Source organism: Lithobates pipiens, unplaced genomic scaffold (assembly GCF_037356315.1).
Source record: "Lithobates pipiens isolate NorthernLeopardFrog02 unplaced genomic scaffold, aLitPip1_a1.2 Scaffold_19, whole genome shotgun sequence".
Taxonomy (NCBI): domain Eukaryota; kingdom Metazoa; phylum Chordata; class Amphibia; order Anura; family Ranidae; genus Lithobates; species Lithobates pipiens.
Genome location: NW_027507764.1, coordinates 355,342,988 through 355,359,343, shown reverse-complemented (window position 1 = coordinate 355,359,343; position 16,356 = coordinate 355,342,988). Strand labels below are relative to the sequence as shown.

Genomic DNA, 16,356 nt, shown 5'->3' with positions numbered 1-16,356 from the left:
ATTGGAATTCTAAGAGCTGCTTGAGTCATCGGACCCTGTCTATCACATAGTACCGGGGTGACTGCTAGGAATCAGTTACTTCTGAACATCTGTCGGCATTGCTCCTCTGGCATAATTCCAAATGAACAAATTCGCAAAAATCGTGATATCTTCCCGATGGCAAAACAACCACGACTGAGAGTATTCTCTTCTACACTGGCAAAATAGCACAAATGCACGAGGTGAAAGGAAAGGATGGAGTTGGAGCCGTTATGGATTCTATGGAGCTAGAATGCCAGAGATGTATCACCATTCAGTCTGCTGCCACTTACAGCATGTGGAAAAACACAAGCATTAACATAATTAATACACCAGGTCATGTGAATTTTACAATTGAAGTGGAGAGATAACTGAGGGTATTGGATGGGGCTGTCCTTGTTTTGTGAGCAGTTGGAGGTGATCAGTGCCAAACTAAGACAGTTAATAGACAGATGAAGCAATACAGCATCCTCCCCTTCCTAACGTTCATCAACAAGCTTGACAGGCAAGGCTCCAATCCTGTAAGAGCCCTGCAGCAGCTCAAGTCCAAACTGAACCACAATGCAGCATTTGTCCACATGGACTTGAGAGTACCTTTAAAGGTGTCATAGACCTTGTTGAAGAACGAACTGTATATTTTGATGGAGAATTTAGGCAGAATGTGCAATATGAGGATATTCCAGCTGAGTTCAGAGCAGAATTTGCAGATAGGCGACAAGAGCTGATAGAAATTGTGGCCAGTTCAGATGAAATTCTTGGAGAGAATTCCTAGACGAGAAAATCCCATCTGCTGCTGACTTAAAATTGGCCATCTGAAGAGCTACACTGAAGAGGGTATTTACACATGTTTTGCTGGGAAGTGCCCTAAAAAATAAGGGTGTCCAGCATCTTCTAGATTCTGTATTAGATTATCTTCCAAACCCTGCTGAGGTGTCCAACTATGCCATCCTCAATGAACAAGATGAAGAGTCTGCAAAGATATTGATGAGCTCTCTCAGGGATGGCTCCCATCCATTTGTTGGACTGGCATTCAAGCTAGAGGCTGGTCGCTTTGGTCAGCTGACGTATGTCCATGTGTACCAGGGAATTCTGAAGAATGGAGACTATATTTACAATACAGGAAGAGGAAACAAAGTCCGTGTACAGAAGCTTGTCTGTCTTCATGCTGACATAATGGAGGATGTAGAGGAGGTCTTTGCAGGAGACATCTGTGCATTATTTGGGATTGACTGTGCAAGTGGAGACACCCTTACCAGCAAATCCAACGACAACCTATCCATGGAGTCCATCCATGTACCAGATCCAGTCATCTCTGTAGCAATGAAACCTGTCAACAAGAATGATCTAGATAAGTTCTCCAAAGGTATCGACCGGTTTACATGAGAAGACCCAACGTTTAGTCCCTGTACACACGGTCGGAGATTTCAACAACCAAATCCGTCAGATTTTGTCCGTCGGATTTTGTCCATCGGATCTTGTCCGAAACTGTTGCATACACAAGGTCGGACTAAGTTGTCAAAAAATCCGATCTTTCAGAACGTGATGACGTAATTTCGTTACGATGGGACTACATTCAGCACTAGTAGCCAATAGCTTTGATGTAGGAATTTGATCTGAGCATGCGTGGCACTTTGTCCGATCAAAATTCTCTACACATGATCGGAGTATGTCCAATCGAACCAGTTGGTCGGGAAATATTTCCAAGGAAAATTGGGTCACACGGATAGTCCGACGGAATCAGTCCGATGCATACCACACACAGTCGGATTATCCGACAACACGGTCCGATAGGACACATTCCGATGGATTCTCCGACCGTGTGTACAAGGCTTTAGAGTGCACTTTGATAATGAGAACAAGGAAAGCATTGTTTCTGGCATGGGAGAGCTGCACCTGGAGATCTATGCTCAGAGGATGGAGAGAGAATGTACCTGTCCTTGCAATATGCGCAAACCAAAAGTTGCATTTAGGGAGACTGTCAACAAAAGAGTGCCGTTTGTCTACATCCATAAAAAGCAGTCAGGTGGTGCAGGCCAGTATGGTAAGGTCATTGGATATATTTAGCCTCTTGATCTAGAAAATAACACAACATTGGAATTTGAAGATGTAACAGTAGGAACAAATGTTCCCAAACAGTTTGTCCCAGCTGTGGAGAAAGGTCTTCGTGATGCTTGTGAAAAGGGTCCTCTGACTGGACACAGGATTTGTGGCATACGATTTATCCTAGAAGATGGTCCTAGAAGATTTTGTGGGTGGCACAGTGGTGCCACCTCTCACCTAGCAGTAAGAAGGGTCGCTGGTTCAAATCCCAACCACGACACTACCTGCCTAGAGTTTTGCATGTTCTTCCTGTGCCTGCGTGGGTTTCCTCCGGGTACTCCGGTTTCCTCCCACAATCCAAAGACATGCAGGTAGGTTAATTGGCTTCTGTCCAAAATTGGCCCTAGTATATGAATGGGGACCTTGGATTGTGGGCGCCTTGAGGGTAGGGACCAATGTGAGTGTGCAATGTACAGGGATAGGGTCTATTGTAGACACTTACTCAGGTTGAACTGGATGGACTGGTGTCTTTATTCAACCTTACTAACTATGAAACTACGGTGCTAATCACATGGTGGAATCCAATGAATTCTCCTTCATGAGAGCAGCTGAATGAGCCCTAAAAAAAGCTTTAGAGAATGCAGCTGTGGTCATCCTGGAACCAATAATGTCTGTGGAAGTTGTAGCATCACATGAATTCCAGGGAGCAGTCATTGCAGGTCTTAACTGCAGGCATGGTATGATTCTTGTCAAGATGGATCAGATGACTACTGCACTATCTATTCTAATGTTCCACTGAATGATATGTTTGGATAACCAACTGAACTCCGATCGTGTACAGAGGGGAAGTGTGAATACATTATGGAGTACCATTAGTACCAGCCTTGCTTAGCCAATGTGCAAGAAGAAATCATCAACAAATATCTTGAGGCAACGGGCCAGCTTCCAGCGAAGCAAGGAAAGTACAAGAGTTTATCTTACTTCCGATTCCTAATTAGAGACTTGAGCCCAGCTCTACTTTTTATTTTCTGAGATTTCCCACCAATGGTTACATTTTTATTAAGTCACCTTTACATTCCAGACATGCATGGAGTGTGGTCACAGCAGATATTAAAGGTTCCTGTGTGTTTTTTGTGAAACCCCTTAAACCTGTGAGGTAGTTAACATAATCCAAAAAGCTCCAACTGAATTTGGATATGATGAAAATGTAATGTTCATCTTATGAAGCAATCACGTGTTTCTACAGGCTGTTTGGGTGAAAGTCTTCATCTGCTCTCTCAAGACTACCCAAGTAATGGTGAATTCCGACTAAATTGTAGACTGCTCTTTTCTTGGGGAAGGAAACCATACTCTTCAAGAATCATTACAGCAATTCACCACAGTGAAATAAAGTTTTTTTTTAATGCTGACACTTCTGCAGAAAAAAAAAAATATAAGAATCACAGACTTTGAACAGTAGTTGTGTAAGCTGATTGAATGAAACAAGTAAAGCATTTCGGGAATTTTAGAAGTCCGTGTTTTGTACGAAACACTGCCAAACCAGACTGGGGAGCCATAAGCAGGGTTGTTCAGCTCTTTTGTCTGCTTAAGGCAGTACTGTAGGTAATTGCTGCCCTGACCACAGCATTAAGCTCAACATACTAAAAGTCCAACCATAGCTTGTACTTCTGCTGCAGACACAAGGTATAATGTGTACGTATGACAATTTACACATTCGCAAAGTTTTTCTATTGTTTAAAACAGCTGGAGGCTGGTTTTGGGCAGGGCTTACTCGCCCTGCAAATGGGAACCTCTCTGTGAAAATGCTCACTAGTGCCCGGAAACCATGCAGGGCCGCTGTCATGCAAAGATCAGTATTAAGGCGGTACACTGTATTTAAAGATGAGTCATTCACCTTGCACAGTAACACATTAAACTTGTGGCTCTTTGCTGTAAGAAATGCATTCAATAGTACCTTGGAAGCACCTGCTTACATGCTGAGACCAAGTGAGTACTCAGACTCCTGCTGCTCCTGATAGGTGCCGCCCAACATTACATTTACACTTTTACCTATGGAAAGAAAAGTCTGCCCCACAAAAGCAAACCAATAGGGCTACATAGGAACCTCAGGCCACCTGCTTCATTTTTATATCTTACTAAATTACCACTGACCAATGAATCAGCAGTGGGATAATTCTGATTTCATGTATAGATATCAGGTTAGAGGAGGAGAGGTAACAAAGAAAACGTCAAAGCTGAACCAGGAAATATTGGTATCACCTGGCAAGTCCTCTAGTATGGTGGGGTGTGCAACTCACAAAAATAATTCAAAATCAGTATGTTCAGCTGTGTATTTAGCTGTTTACTTTTTCAGCTAAAAATATATATTTTATTATAACCTTTATAGCTTGAAGTACTGACTTTCAAAAGTTTCTGATAACCACTGCTCCAAAATGTATTTGTCAGCTGTATTTTTTGCAGAAGCTTCCAAACCCACATACTTATTTTTCCTATCTAGCCTAACAATGCTTTCTTGCTCTTTAGGTTCCAAATCTCAAATATGTGTTATTCTACACATTTTACATCACTATCTATGGCTTCTCCTTAACATACACATATATATGTAGTTTCAATTCACCTGCTTATATATGGTTTCCTTTTATAAGGAACTGTATGTTTTCAGCTATATCTGGTACCTAACGAGCTATATCTAGAGTATATGTGAAAGGGACCACCATTTTTTGCCTCTGTAGCTCCTTTGAAGGTTGTTTTTATTTATAGTAAGCATCACAAAGCTAATATATATATATATATATATATATATATATATATATATAGTGCCTTGCGAAAGTATTCGGCCCCCTTGAACTTTTCAACCTTTTGCCACATTTCAGGCTTCAAACATAAAGATATAACATTTTTATTTTTTGTGAACAATCACCAACAAGTGGGACACAATTGTGAAGTGGAATGAAATCTATTGGATAATTTAAACTTTTTTAGCAAATAAAAAACTGAAAAGTGGTGCATGCTAAATTATTCGGCCCCTTTACTTTCAGTTCAGCAAACTCACTCCAGAAGTTCAGCGAGGATCTCTGAATGATCCAATGTTGTCCTAAATGACTGATGGTGATAAATAGAATCCACCTGTGTGTAATCAAGTCTCTGTATAAATGCACCTGCTCTGTGATAGTCTCAGGGTTCTGTTGAAAGTGCAGAGAGCATCATGAAGACCAAGGAACACACCAGGCAGGTCCGTAATACTGTTGTGGAGAAGTTTAAAGCCGGATTTGGATACAAAAAGATTTCCCAAGCTTTAAACATCCCAAGGAGCACTGTGCAAGCGATCATTTTGAAATGGAAGGAGTATCAGACCACTGCAAATCTACCAAGACCTGGCCGTCCCTCTAAACTTTCAGCTCAGACAAGGAGAAGACTGATCAGAGATGCAGCCAAGAGGCCCATGATCACTCTGGATGAACTGCAGAGAACTACAGCTGAGGTGGGAGAGTCTTCTATAGGACAACAATCAGTCGTACACTGCACAAATCTGGCCTTTATGGAAGAGTGGCAAGAAGAAAGCCATTTCTCAAAGATATCCATAAAAAATCTCGTCTAAAGTTTGCCACAAGCCACCTGGGAGACACACCAAACATGTGGAAGAAGGTGCTCTGGTCAGATGAAACCAAAATTGAACTTTTTGCCCACAATGCAAAACGATATGTTTGGCGTAAAAGCAACACAGCTCATCACCCTCAACACACCATCCCCACTGTCAAACATGGTGGTGGCAGCATCATGGTTTGGGCCTGCTTTTCTTCAGCAGGGACAGGGAAGATGGTTAAATTTGAGGGGAAGATGGATGCAGCCAAATACAGGACCATTCTGGATGAAAACCTGTTGGAGTCTGCAAAAGACCTGAAACTGGGACGGAGATTTATCTTCCAGCAAGACAATGATCCCAAACATACAGCAAAATCTACAAAGGAATGGCTCACAAATAAACGTATCCAGGTGTTAGAATGGCCAAGTCAAAGTCCAGACCTGAATCCAATTGAGAATCTGTGCAAAGAGCTGAAAACTGCTGTTCACAAACGATCTCCATCCAACCTCACTGAGCTCGAGCTGTTTTGCAAGGAAGAATGGGCAAGAATTTCAGTCTCTCGATGTGCAAAACTGATAGAGACATACCCCAAGCGACTTGAAGCTGTAATCGCAGCAAAAGGTGGCTCTACAAAGTATTAACGCAAGGGGGCCGAATAATTTTGCACGCCCCACTTTTCATTTTTTTATTAGTTAAAAAAGTTTCAAAAATCCAATAGATTTCGTTCCACTTCACAATTGTGTCCCACTTGTTGGTGATTCTTCACAAAAAATAAAATTTTTATATCTTTATGTTTGAAGCCTGAAATGTGGCAAAAGGTTGAAAAGTTCAAAGGGGTCAAATACTTTCGCAAAGGCACTGTATATATATATATATGTATATATATATATATATATATATATATACAGTGGTGTGAAAAAGTGTTTGCCCCCTTCCTCATTTCCTGTTCCTTTGCATGTTTGTCACACTTAAGTGTTTCGGAACATCAAACCAATTTAAACAATAGTCAAGGACAACACAAGTAAACACAAAATGCAATTTGTAAATGAAGGTGTTTATTATTAAAGGTGAAAAAAAATCCAAACCATCATGGCCCTGTGTGAAAAAGTGATTGCCCCCTAAACCTAATAACTGGTTGGGCCACCCTTAGCAGCAACAACTGCAACCAAGCATTTGCGACAACGTGCAATGAGGCTTTTACAGCGTCCTGGAGGAATTTTGGCCCACTCATCTTTGCAGAATTGTCCTAATTCAGTTACATTAGAGGGTTTTCGAGCATGAACGGCCTTTTAAAGGTCATACCACAACATCTCAATAGGATTCAGGTCAGGACTTTGGCTAGGCCACTCCAAAGTCTTCATTTTGTTTTTCTTCAGCCATTCGGTGGTGGACTTGCTGGTGTGTTTAGGATCATTGTCCTGCTGCAGAACCCAAGTTCGTTTCAGCTTGAGTACACGAACAGATGGTCGGACATTCTCCTTCAGGATCTCTTGGTAGACAGCAGAATTCATAGTTCCTTTTATCACGGCAAGTCTTCCAGGTCCTGAAGCAGCAAAACAGCCCCAGACCATCACACTACCACCTCCATATTTTACTGTTGGTATAATGTTCTTTTTATGAAATGCAGTGTTCCTTCTACGCCAGATATACTTGGACACACACCTTCCAAAGAGTTCCACTTTTGTCTCATCGGTCCACAGAATGTTGTCCCAAAAGTCTTGAGGATCATCAAGATGTGTTGTGGAGAAATTGAGACGAGCTTTGATGTTCTTTTTGCTCAGCAGTGGTTTTCTCCTTGGAACTCTGCCATGCAGGCCATTTTTGCCCAGTCTTTTCCTGATGGTGGAGGCATGAACGCTGACCTTAACTGAGGCAAGTGAGGCCTGCAGTTCCTTGGACGTTGTTGTGGGGTCTTTTGTGACCTCTTGGATGAGTCGTCGCTGCGCTCTTGGGGTAATTTTGGGCGGCCGGCCACTCCTGGGAAGGTTCACCACTGTTCCATGTCTTCGCCATTTGTGGATAATGGCTCTCACTGTGGTTCGCTGGATTCCCAAAGCTTTGGAAATGGCTTTATAACCCTTTCCAGACTGATAGATCTCAATTACTTTCTTTCTCAATTGTTCCTGAATTTCTTTGGGTCTCGGCATGATGTGTAGCTTTTAAGGATCTTCTGGTGGACCTTACTGTGTCAAGCAGCTCCTATTTAAGTGATGCCTTGATTGTGAACAGGTGTGGCAATAATCAGGCCTGGGTGTGGCTAGAGAAATTGAACTCAGGTGTGGACAACCACAGTTATAGTATGTTTTAACAAGAGGGGCAATCCCTTTTTCACACAGGGCCATGATGGTTTGGATTTTTTTTCACCTTTAATAATAAACACCTTCATTTACAAATTGCATTTTGTGTTTACTTGTGTTGTCCTTGACTATTGTTTAAATTGGTTTGATGTTCCGAAACACTTAAGTGTGACAAACATGCAAAGGAACAGGAAATGAGGAAGGGGGCAAACACTTTTTCACACCACTGTATACACATATATATATATATATACATATATATATATATATATATATATATATATATATATATATATATATATATATATATATATATGTATGTATATGTGCATAGATATATATATATATATATATATATATATATATAATGATATATTCTACATTGCCCATGGGGATCCTTCCTCTTCTTCTTTCATCTCTTCTTTGTTTACCAATAAGTAATGATCTTACTTATAAGGGGATATCTCTGTTTTTCTACTTTTAGATACTTAGATCTGAACCGATACGTTCAAGGCATTTACCTTGAAATTTAATTTATCTTTACCATTATACTCTAATTAGGTAAGATGGTATACTATAAACAGAGACAATTTATGAGCTGCATGAGAAATAGCTTCACACTATAATACTTACTCTTTTTTACAGAAAGTATTACGTTTACCAGAGAGAATTCTGCCGAATTTGGGTGGCCCTAGTTTGGGCTTGAAAATGCTGACAGCCTTTGAATTTTCAGCCCGTTGAAGGAATGTTTTTAACCCATTAGTCTGTCTTATGTGGTGACGCCCACTACCTGATGTTCAGGGCCAATCAGGCAAGCATACATGGTGTTTTTCATGTTGTCCTATCTGTGGTGTCTGTTCTAGGAGTTCTTCCAAGATACTATACATAAATATATTTATCTAATACATATGTTATATACTCAATTTCATTACTATTGATATTCATATATGTTTTGTTATATATATTTTTTCCTATTCTGTTATCAGCAATTTCCAATTTCTGTCCTGAGGTAGGAATTGAATGCGAAACCCGTTGACTAACAAGCTTGGAAGAGTTTGTGGACCCCACTTCTTGATATATGTAAAAACTTTTCCACAATGGACTGTTCTATGACTCTTTGACAAGAATCCATGCCTCCTGCCTTGGTATTCGGGTATCTGTTGACCTTAACCTGTTAAGGGTGTTGTTGTTGATCAGTTTTAGTGCTTATTTGTCTATATGTATTCTTTGTATTTTTGTAATAAATAAATATACTTTTTATATATATCTGTGCTGCCTTATGTTGTGCCCATAAAGTCCTTCCTCAATCCTTTTTATGTTATTCTACACAAATGGAGTACTGGGAACAATAAAATATCATAGTGCAACTTGCAACAATTAGGGTTATTGTACATCATTAGTCTAAAGGCAATAACCTTGACCTTGTTTTTTCTCACCTATGCACTTCGTGCAACCTATCCAACTATCCTTTCCCTCTCTCTGATCACTACCTTATTAGTTTGACTCTCTCTCTCCTCCCCCTCCTCTCCCTCCAACTGCCTAACAGCTACCTGTAGAAACCTACTCCATCTCAACCCTTCTCTTCTCTACTCTGCTACTGACCACCTCTTTGACAAAATAGCACCCCTGTCCTGCACCAACCTAGCCACTTCTGTCTACAACGCTTCACTTTTAGCCTCACTGGACATACTGGCCCCTCTCACTACACACATAATCAGGTCCTGTTCCCTTCAACCTTGGAAAAAAGATGACACTAGAAGTCCGAAAAAACATAGCCATGCTCTTGAGCACCTGCATCATAAGACTTATGCACTGTACACATGGTCGGACTTTATGACGGAAAATGTGCGATTGGATTGTGTTGTCGGAAATTCCAATCGCGTGTGTGCTCCATCTGACTTTTTCCGTTGGAATTTCCGACACACAAAGTTTGATAGCTGGATCTAAAATTTTCTGACAACAAAATCCAATCATTTAAATTCCAATCGTGTGTAGACAAATCCGACGCACAAAGTGCCACGCATGCTCAGAATAAATTACGAGACAAAAGCTATTGGCTACTGGGCCTTTTATAGCCTCTTTATAGTCCCGATGTACTTGTTTTATGTCACCTTGTTCTGAATGATCAGATTTTCTGACAACTTTGTGTGACCTTGTGTATGCAAGACAAGCTTGGGCCAAAATCCGTAGGAAAAAATCAGACAGATTTTGTTGTCGGAATGTCCGACCGCTTGTACAGGGCATAAGTCTCACAAACATTTCAACCAGTATAAATCTGCCTCCAAAAATACAATTCCTGTCTCCTCACTGCCAGGCAGACCTATTTTATCACTCTCATTAACTTATCACCCCGTCCCCATTAACTCTTCTTTACCTTCAACTCTCTATTTCGTCCTCCACTGCCTCCCCAACACTAACTCACTCACTGCCAAGGAGATCGCCAATTACTTCAAACAGCAGATTGAAACAATCTGCTGTTCAGATACCTTCCACGCTTTACACTTCATGCCCACAGGTACAATCATTACTTCCCTCATTCAACCCCACCACAAGCTTGCTAAACTACTTGCTAATGTTCAACTAACCACTTGCTCTCTGGATCCTATTCCCTCGCAAATGCTATGTTCACCCTCTGACTCTATTCTGCACTCTCTAACCCACATCTTCAATCTCTGCCTCGCTTCTGGCATCGTCTCCAATACTCTAAAACATGCACTAGTCAGCCCCATACTTAAAAAGCCTTCACTGGACCCAACCAATCTTAACAACCTGTGTCCCATCTCCTTGCTCCCCTTTTTATACAAACTCCTTGAACGTCTGAGAAACCACCTTGCTGAGAATAGCCTTCTTGATCCCGTCAGTCTGGATTTGGTCCTCAACACTCCAAAAAAAACTGCTCTCCTAAAACTAACAAACGATCTACTAATGGCCAAAATCAATGGACACTATTCTGTACTCCTACTCCTGGACCTTTCTGATGCCTTTGATATGTTTGACCACCCCCTCCTCCTCTGAAAACTCCACGCCGTTGGTCTCTATGACTGTACTCTTCACTGGTTCTCTTCCTACTTTTCCAACCGCACCTTTTGCGTTAATTACAGTTCTACTTCCTCCTCTTCTCTTGCTTTCTCTGTTGGGGTGCCCCAAGGTTCTGTTCTTAGGCCTCTTCCATTTTCAATCTACACCTCCTCCCTGGGTCAGCTGAAAAATACCATCTCTATACTGACAACACCCAAATCTATTTCTCTACCCCTCGGCCCACTCCCTCAGTCTTCTCACGCATCACTAATTTACTAACAGATATATCAGTCTGGATGTCACACCACTTCCTCAAATTCAATCTATCCAAAACTGAACTTATAATTTTTCCTCCACCACGTGCACATTCCCCTGATCTCTCTGTCAAAATTGATGGCACAACTATCAGCTGTATTCTAAACTCTCCTTTAAGCCCCACGTCCTATCACTGTCCAAATCTTGCCACCTCAACCTCTGCGACATCTCCAAAATGCGCCCCTTTCTAACCAATGACACAACAAAGGTCTTAATTTACTCCCTGGTCATCTCTCACCTCTACTCCTGCAACTCCCTACTCATTGGTTTACCTCTACATAGGCTATCCCCACTTCAATCCATCATGAATGCTGCTGCCAGACTCATCTACTTTACCAATCGCTTTGTGTCTTCTTCTCCTCTCTGTCAATCCCTCCACTGGGATTGACTCCAGCCACCCACCCAACAAATTCAATTCAAAATACTAACAACAACTTACAAAGCCATCCACAATTTAGCCCCCAGCTACGTCCCTATTCTAGTCTCAAAATGCCAACTTAATCGTTCTCTTAGTTCATCTCAAGACCTCCTGCTCTCTAGCTCCCTCGTCACCTCCTCCTTTGCTCGCCTCCAGGACTTTTCCAGAGCCTCTCCAATCCTATGAAACTCCTTAACCCAACCTGCTCGATTATCTCCTACTCCATTAGCATTTAGACAATCCCTGAAAACCCTCCTCTTCAGAGAAGCCTATCCTACCCACATCTAACAACTGCACATTCATTTTTCCATCAGTTCATTCCCCACAGTTATTACCTTTTGTTTCACTTGACCCTCCCTTCTATATTGTAAGCTCTAATGAGTAGGGCCCTCTGATTTCTTCTATATTGAATTTTATTGTAACTGTACTGTCTGCCCTCATGTTAAGCGCATGTTATTCTAAATGTATTATTTGTTCATTAATATTAGTAGCACTCTGTATATTTCTTTTTGCAATCAAATTTCTAGACTTTTTGCATCTAAGCTTTCTATATACAACATGGTCATAGTTCATGTTTACAAGCACAGTAACCCAATATGTGAAAGAACCCACTGTTTAAAGCTGAACTTAAGGTAAACAGATTAAATACAAATGATGACTTGTATTTCTATCTATTCAGTCCTGACCTTTACAAAGCCCTCTATGGTAGGACAGAAGATCTGCTTTTTCCTAAACGATAAATGAGCACCACAAACTGAAAACTCTATTTAATGTATTTTTATTATTCAAAGCAATCTCACTCATCCATATCTTCATGCTTTATTTTGTTGACAAATCACTTTGAAAAACACCCTAGCATTTCTGTCTGAGTCCATCTTGATAAGTAAGGGCAGATGATTCATGTATCCATGTAGCAATTACTTACTGGAATCCATATATCCTGAGATCAGGCATGCAGGTCTGATCTCATTGGTCTTCATGGGCATTTTTTTTCTTTCACCTGTATGGATGCCTGAGCCCAGGGCAGGTGTATTCCAGAAAGTAAATGCTACATAAATCATCTGACCTTCCTCAAGATGGCCACAGCTAGAAATGCTACATGAATCATCTGCTCTTACTAAAGACAGCCACAGTTAGAAATGCTAGGGGGAGGAGGGGTGTTTTTCAAAGTGATTTCACAACAAAATAAAGTCATGGATGGACAGGTGAGTTTGCGTGAATATAAAATATGGTTTAAACAGTATTTTCAGTTTGTGGTGCTCATATACATTATATATGCTTTAAAGTGGAACTTTGCTTACAAAATAAACTTTTTCAAACAGACAGGTTTAATAACGTAGAAGAGACATGCAATGTCTCCTCTGCATTAAAGTATTCATAACTGCTTGTTCAAAATATACACTCAACAGTGCATGCCCAATTCATTGTACAATTTCAGCATCTGCCGAGATGAATGAACTCCCACTCATGCACAGTTGTTACAAAACCCTGGCCGGGTCAATCAAGATGGCTGAAGTACCAAACCCAAAAGAGGCTGAAGATGACAGTAGTCAACGTGGGAGCTCATGAACATCGCTGGAGTAGAGGTGAGTATAGGATATCACATCCCGGAACTGGGAACTGGGTTAGAAACAGGAATACTTGAGAAGAGTAAGTTCTGTGGCATGCAACCTGGAGGAGGGGGGATGGAAATGGACAGTAACTAGCAAAGACCAGTGGGGGAATAAAGGAGAAGACAGGATGAGGAAGGGGTAGGTGGGGGGAGGAAGGGGAGTGGAGAGAAGAGCAAAAAAGGGAAATGCAATGAAGAAAAAAAAAGAAGGGGTGAGAGAGTAAGAGACAGAAAGTGGAGCCATTGCCCACTAGAATAGAATTCTGATATCCAGGGCCTAAATAGGAAAGTTTAAATAATAAGAAGGGTATGGCCAAAACCTACCGGTAATTAGTGTATAATCCAAGGTTCCCAAATGTTGTGGAATCTAGATAGCCTGACATCCAAAGCAGCATCATTTTCTAGTTTCAGCAGTTTGTCAATTATTAATATCCCAATATCTAGGAATCTGGAGTTTTTCTTTTAACAAACAAATTTAAAAAATGTGGTGTGTTACTATTTAAATACTTTTCTATAATTAGCTGTCAGGTAGCCAGCATTCCACACACATTTCATGCTTGACAGATCTTGTAGTTTATTTTGTTTTAGTAAGTAAACTGTTTGGGTTCAGTGACCTATCTGAAGATGCATGTTTCTTTGAATCACATATGTAAAATGACAGAGGCAAAAATATAAACAAGAATAATAGCCTGTTTGTACAAATGTTTAGAACTACTCACAAACGGTAAGATGAGAGACATTTGGGGGATACTCACGATGTAGGACATATACCTGTAATGTAGTATTTCTAACTTCAGATATAATATCAGAAACTGTAATTCAGGGTTAATTTAACAACAACAACAATGTGAATTATCAATCCTGTACTTGATTCCTTTCATCAGTTTATACACCAAAACTTACCACAGAAATAGCTTAGTAGAAATAGCATCACAAACTTCTACAGAAGGCAGATACGAATTTTGCATATAATCTGGTGCACTCCAACGCTGCGTACACACGATTGGACTATCCGGCGGACTTAGTACGGTGGACCTAGTCCGGCGGAACTTTCTGAACGACGGACCTGCCCACACACGACCGGACTATGGCAGGAGTCTGCCGGACTTTTGAAATGAATGGACTTGCCCACACACGGAGAAAAGTCCGTTCATTTTGAACGTGGCTCCAGGTAGACAGGACTAGCGCAGGAAGTCAATGTCACCGCCTCCATCGGCGAGATTGACACCTGGCTGACCCCGTCACCTGGTATGGACTTAAAGGAGAATCCCTACGCCGAAAAAAACATTGTGGGTGTCCCCCCCAGGGTCCATATCAGACCCTTATTCGAGCACACAGCCCGGCTGGTTGGGAGAGGGGGTGGGGATGAGCGAGTGCCCACCCCTCCTGAGCCTTACCAGGTTGCGTGCCCTCAACATGGGGGGGCTTTGGAGAAGGGGGCCCTGCAGCCCCCCACCCCAAAGCACCTTGTCCCCATGTTGATGAGGACAAGGGTCTCTTCCCGACAACCCTGGCCATTGGTTGTCGGGGTCTGCGGGCGGGGGGCTTATCGGAATCCGGGAGCCCCCTTTAATAAGGGGGCCCCCAGATACCAGCCCCAACCCTATGTGAATGAGTATTGGGGTACCATGTACCCCACCCATTCACCTGCTGAAAAAAAGCATAAAGAAAAAAACACAACACATGTTTTTAAAATAATTTATTGCACAGCTCCAGTGGTCTTCCGTCTTGGGGGGTCTTCTCGCCGGACTCCTCGCCGGACTCCTTTTGAAATGAACAGACTTGTTCACACGGAGAAAAGTCTGTTCATTTTGAACGCGGCTCCAGGTAGACGGAACTAGCGAAGGACGTCAATGTCACCACCTCCATAAAGGGGAAGCCCTATGCCAAAAAAATGGCGCGGGGGTCCCCCCCAGAGTCCATATCAAACCCTTATCCGAGCATGAAGCCCAGCCGGTCAGGAAAGGGGGTGAGGACGAGCGAGTTTTGAGTCAAAAAGTCAGCCGGAGCCCACACACGGGCGGATTGTCCGGCGGACCAGAGTCCGATCGTGTGTACGCGCCATTAGGGTTGGGGAGCAGTCTAGCTATTAGCACACACTTTTAAGGTTCCCCTAGCTATTATACAAGCTATAACCCCGGTGTTAATCTCTCTTCCCACTGTCCACACACCCACACACCAGACACATAACAAATGCCTGCCACTACCCAACAATTTGTCCGCAGACTGGTCTGCTGAGCCACCACACACACACAGCTCTCCATCTGGTAGATCTGTTAGCGTCTAATCTAAGTTACGTGCCAATCAGTATGCAGTGTAATCTTCCAACATGCAGTGCAACTGCATACTGATTGGCACGTAACTTAGACCGAGTACTTAGCCACTAAAATGCAACAACCTCTGCAGAGATATGAGTCCTAGCTTAGTACAAAGAAGTCATTTATTATTGTTATCATATAATATCCCAAAAGTGGGCAGTGCATAAACAGATATACAAAGAAAATGAGTTACCAGAAAAGATACAAAAAATTCAAAAAGACACACAATTGGGATAAAAACCAGAAATAAACTTTACCATAGTCCATAGTCTCTGGTCATTAGCCCAGGCTTATGACATCATGCACAGCTCTCTCTCTCTCACTCTTGTGAGAGTTTGCCAGGAAGGGAGGGGGGATGAGTAATACAAGGGTCAATGAAAGCTGCAGGGCTGCAGAGCTGGAGGTGTACCTCTGTGTAAATCCAGGAAGTGATGTCATTATGGACCTTGCTTTGTGCACTGGTGCGCAGTCATGTTGGAACAGGAAGGGGCCATCTCCAAACTGTTCCCACAAATGTCTTGGTATGCTCACACTTTAAGATTTCCCTTCTCTGGAAAACTAAGGGGCCAAGTCCAACCCCTGAAAAACAACCTCACACTACAATCCCCCCTCCACCAATTGATTTGGACCAACGCACAAAGAAAGGTCCATAAAGACATCGATGAGCGAGTTTGGGGTGGAGGAACATGACTGGCCTACACAGAGTCCTGACCTCAACCCGATAGAACACCTTTGGG

General features: G+C 42.0%; 1 pseudogene; it reads left to right on the top strand.

The window, feature by feature from the left end:
- The first annotated feature begins 212 nt into the window (after positions 1–212).
- Positions 213–3,090, top strand: LOC143998068 (elongation factor G, mitochondrial pseudogene; annotated as a pseudogene).
- Positions 3,091–16,356: the final 13,266 nt, after the last annotated feature.